At 32.5% G+C, this 5719-nt stretch overlaps 1 pseudogene; it reads right to left on the reverse strand.

Annotated features, from left to right (window-relative positions):
• Positions 1-1488: 1488 nt before the first annotated feature.
• Positions 1489-5203, reverse strand: LOC129293122 (cysteine-rich receptor-like protein kinase 29; annotated as a pseudogene).
• Positions 5204-5719: the final 516 nt, after the last annotated feature.

Consider the following 5719-nt stretch of genomic DNA (forward strand, 5'->3'; position numbering starts at 1 on the left):
CATATTTACAAAAAGGGTTCTGCCCAAATATTTACAAAAACATAAGACTTTTATTTGAAGAAAAAACATTAAAATGTCCTAATTCTAATACAAATATAATTATGATTTAAAAAAATAAAAAATTTTATTTAATTAAGGCTTAAGGGATGTGAGTTTCTACACATATCTCATGCTAGTCACTCTCATTTTTTGGAGCATGACAAAAACCATCTCGATCTTGTATTTACCAGAAAGATTACCATGCTTAAACTAGACTATCATTAGCACCCGAATAAAATGTAGGAGTGGAAGATACTTCTTTGTTTTTATTTATAATGCAAAGAAAAAATATTTATTTTGATCTTATTTACAAGGTATTTTATTTTTTTATATTCATCTTTATCTTTATATTCTTATTAATTGATAAGAAAAATTATTAAAAATAATTTTTTTAATTTTATTTAAGAGTAGAGGTAAAAATTTATTAAATTTTAAGATAAATTAGTCTACTGGCTAAAAAAAAATTGTGCCCAAAAAATATAGACTAAACTTTTGAAAATTTAAAAGTGCAGTCGATTCACATTGATATATAACGGTATATCATTGACATATATAATAAATCAACCATAATACAAACTATAATAAATGTTGAGTTATTTATTTGGTTTAATCTTATAACATGAACTATATCTGCAAAAACTCTTAAATTTTAATACAAAATTAATAAGATTTAAGGTTTGATTTTAATAAAGTAACTTATAAATGGAATTAAAAAAAATAAAATAAAACTTACAAAGGGTTATAGATAAGAGGGGCTCAGGATTCCACGTAGGAGGAAACCAAGGATTTGCACTGCGGAGTGAACCAAGAAGTCAAAGAATTTCACGAAAAAATATCTCAAACTAAAAGGAAAAGACAGAGTATTTAGATAGATCGACTTCTCAAAATGCTTCACCTTAACTTTCAAGACACTTGTTTAGTAAAATTTCATGGGCTTTCTCTCTTGGTCCTACTCAAATGGGCCTAGCATCGTTATATTTATATTCTTAAAAATAAATGTAAGTACTGTACCAAAATACGAATGTATAAATATTACTAGTAAAAAAATAAAATGAAGATACTTGAATGGGATATGTATATTTCTCATGCATTATTTTATTTTATTTTATTTTATTGTATTTTATGTTTTGTGCCTTTTCTCCTTGGATATTGGCCAAGACAGATCAATTAGTAGCTTGGAAATGGTAGAAATGCTAATCGAAACTTGGCATCTATAGCACTACACACACACACACACAAAACCTATCACAGTTGAACGTTTGAAATGATATGGGAACCGAGAGTTATGTGGAAAAAAAAAAAAATTCCACATCAAAATCTAGAGAGTCTATTTATTTCCATATGAATAGTAGGCTTTCAATTTTTCTTTAGAAGGCAGGTAATCTGCAAATTAGAATTGATACATTAAATATCAACTGCAAGGTTAGATATATTAACGAGCATAAAGTTCAGTAATTAAAACTTCATTTTTTGAGGCTTCAACGGAGTTGTTTCTTCTTTCACTTGATCTTGTAGCCCCAAGTGAATTATATTCCATCGAGTTCAACTCCAATAAGCTTCCGCTACTTGTTAAAAATGGAGGTTGTGATGGTAATGGCAAAAAAAGGAAGTGGTCGCTCAGAATAAGTAAAATTGAATCCATTATTGACCTATCAGCTACATTTTCTTGAACGCATAGTAATCCAATGTGAATACATCTCATTATCTCGTTTCTTGAATCACTGCTCAGTATAAGATCTATTATATTTGAGGCTACCCCTTCCCTCCAATTTTTCCATGTCTGCAATATTATCCTCAACATGTGAATATTATTTAACAATTATGCATTTTAGTTTCATGATTAAATATATATATATATATATATTGCAAAAGGGAAGAGACTTACAAAGCCTATCAAATCTTCATGTGAATTCTCTCCATGAAAGGTGGCACCGTTTTTCTTCCCACTTATAATTTCTAAGAGTAAGATGCCAAAACTAAAGATATCATATTTCATTGAGAATTGTCCATGTCTTAAATATTCTAGAGCTATATATCCAGTGCATGTCAATTACGAAGAAGTTTAAGCAAATGTTGCTATATATGTGTTATGATCTTGAAGTTCAATTTGTTTCTTCAATAGGACGATGAGACTTGTGATATTTACTAGGTTCTAACAATTCTACTAGTATTACTTTGTATTTGATCTACAACAAACAATTTTGTCATGCCAAAATCTGATATCTTGAAATTCAACTCTTCATTTAAAAGAATATTACTTGTCTTGAGATCACGATGAATAATTCGTAGTCAAAAATCCTCATGAAGATAAAGAAGACTATGAGCAATACCCACTATGATCTTGTAATGTATCTCCCAATTTAGTCGAGCACGCTGAGTTGGATCTAAAATCTCAAAGTCAAAGTTAGAGATTCATTCGGTGAAGCTGTTGCAATGAAATTAGAATTAACACCCTTTCATGTATATGAATAAGTGATTCTGCAAGTTTGATCTTTTCTGCCTTCTTCTTCTTGGTTTTTTTTAATTGAATTTGAATTTCAAGACAAGGTATAAAAATATATACTTCACACTTTAAGCCCACAAAGCTAAAAGGATTTTAACACAAGTGAGAGAGAGACAGAACACAGATTAAGTAAGCTAAAGTAGATAAACTTACCAAATAATAAGTAGTCAAGACTTTTATTGGGAAGAAACTCATAGACGAGTAGCCTTTCTCTTCTTTCCAGCCAAGGAGTCTCACTAAATTGCGATGCTGAAGCTTGGCCACCAACATTACTTCATTCTTAAATTCTATATCTCCTTGCCGAGAATTCCCGGATAATCTTTTGACAGCAACTTCTTCTCCATTATAGAGCTTCCCCTGTAATTAACAAAGATGGAGCTACGTATCTTAGCGTACATGATTTTCTACAAAGCGGTGAAATTGATCAATCTCATCCTGACATTGTTATGTTCTACCTTGTAGACTGGTCCAAATCAACCTTGTCCAAGTTTATTTGCATCAGAAAAATTATCTGTTGCATCTCTGATGGTTTCGAAGTCTAGTTGTAATGAGTCCGTAGGTTTAATTTCATCGTCAGCTGCGAATCAGGAATTCAAACAAATAAGTTGTCAAAATATTTTTCTTTTGAAACAGCATATCACAAGAACTGCTGAAGAGATCATCAATCTGACTTACTTTGAATGGTCTCTCTGGGTTTTTGCATTCTAAAATAAATGAAGATAGAGATAAGCAGTATGATGATTGCAGCAATCGGCACAACTACGGCAGTGATAATTATTGATGTTTTATTATCCCCTAAAAAAGCCAGATATATGATGAGACTAATTTTACTAAAATCAGTAGCTTATTTTTTGGCCATAAAAGTTAATTTTTTTGGGTGAAACCACAGCTGAAGTTTCACCTCAACCCATCTCTCCTTTATCGTTTGGAACGAAACAAGCGTGAAAATTAATGAGGTCATTCAGACTTTGACGACGAACTATTCAAATCAATTGAAGATGGAGCCTGCTTGATATTTATACCATTGTCATACACATGCCAATCTGGGCTCCCAAACCATCAACTCATTATACTGAATCAAAGGGCTATAAATAATATAATATAATTTTAACTTTAAGTTCACTTACACCTTGACAATCTGATCCAACATAAATTATATTTAATTCATGTGAAATCTGTCAAGTATAAAAAATTGTCACTATATGCCAGAACCTATTTTACATAAGTATTAACATGCTCATGCTGATTTAGACATTCCTTGACTAAATAAGAGTAAAACCCCGCAAAATGACTTCCGAAACTTTTCGAAGTTCGACTGAAAATCGTAGCCTCAACTATTTTGGGTTGGTCCGGTTATTCATTTGCGTGTGTGGTATGGGCCGGGTGGACTTTATATACTCGGGCCTAATTAGAGTAGACACACAAAAAATCCAACCAAGCCCAAGCCAGCCAGAATATCTGGATTGTCAAGATTTTTTTTTTTTTAAAGTTGATTCCAATTTTTATCTTGAAATTGTTTATTCATTTTATCATAAAAATATAATTTTTGAAATATTAAAATATATATTTTCAAGACTATTTCAATACATATATCCATCATTTTAATTTTTTTAAGAGAATATTTATAATACAATTCAAATATATACCAATTAATAACGTATGCTAATTAAGGAGATGAAGTGTAAGTATAACTATTTTCAAGGGAATAACCAATTTTTATAGTCAAAAAGTTTAGATGAGTTGATTTATCAAAAATTTTATTTAAAGCCAAGTGCTTAAGTATCTCACAATTATTTATGCATTTGATTTGTGATCGATAGAATGCTTGTGTGAGACTTTAAAGTTATTTTTTAAAAAAATATACCTAGTGGTGAACCCTGAGCCACAGTTTCGGAGGGTGGTGAATCCTGAGCCACAGATTCGTAGAATTCGAGTTCTCAAACCTCATATTGCAGTTGAGTTTGAGAATCATAGCACCCACCCTTCCACGACAACACGGATTGTCCGGAATAATATTTGCGATAGCCATCGACAAGCACTCGGAGCAATGTTGCTTAGACAAATCAGGAGTGCACTGAACCGCCCCGTACACAGGTTGTGATCGTCGACCCGGTTTATCTGCTGCTGCATACTTATGAAGTGAATCTCCACTCGCAGCTTCGTCTCTTAGTTCTTCCATCAACTCTTTAACCACCCGGATATACTCGTCGGGATCTGTAGCATTATTCCCACCGGTCCACGTATATCTCCAAAACTCAGGTTCGAAGACCCCAAATATTGAACGGTTTGAGTATCGCAGAAAGCATCCGTAATAGCCTCCCATGGCCTCCTTCGGATTCGGACACGACTTTGAGGTGAGAATTGAGGCATTGTAGAGGCAATCACGACATTCTTTTGGCTTAGCATCTCCTCTATACATAACCCAATTAAGCTAACTCTGTCAGGATTTTGGCCACTGGAGAAATTGTAGAAACCATAGTCAATTTTTGTGTTGGAAGTGAGCTGTGAAACAAGGACATCAAGGTTGGTTTGGTACGTGCTGGCAGTTGGATAGTTACCTGTGTCATGGAAACAGTTGTTATAGCTGAAGGTGCGTGTTTGGGCGGTGAGAGAGAGAATTTGAGAAAGGAGTGAAAGCAGAACCAAAATGACGAGAGGCATGGCAAATCAGACAGTTTGGCATGAGGTAGAATGGCCGTGAACCACCAAGGGAAGGGACAGCATATATCGAAAAGCATAAACCATAAATCAGATACCATCCTCAGAACAACAAATTATTTTTTTTTCCCCTTCATATTTTTTCCCATTAAGTTTGACGCATAGTGCCTTTCCCTCTACGTCTCCGAAATAAAATGGCCACTTGAATCAATGCCGAAGTCATGAGTCCAGATATTAAAAGTCGGACTCATCATTAAATTGATTAAGATAGTGATTTAAAAATTAATGGTTCAATGAAGAATCAACTTAACTTGTACATTTTAGCTGGACCAATCACAATTATAATATAATTTAATTGATTAAATATATAAAAATAGTTATATAAAAGCCCATAATATCTAAATAAAAGTCATTAATTTTTAAGTAAATAAAAAATTCACCCAGAAAATCAGATATGTTTTAATTCGTCCGCCTGTTTAAATTTTTTATATTATACTAAAATATATAAATATAATCAGA

The sequence above is a fragment of the Prosopis cineraria genome, unplaced genomic scaffold, assembly GCF_029017545.1.
Source record: "Prosopis cineraria cultivar Desert tree isolate PC_DT_omini unplaced genomic scaffold, ASM2901754v1 PC14, whole genome shotgun sequence".
NCBI classification, from domain to species: Eukaryota; Viridiplantae; Streptophyta; class Magnoliopsida; order Fabales; family Fabaceae; genus Prosopis; species Prosopis cineraria.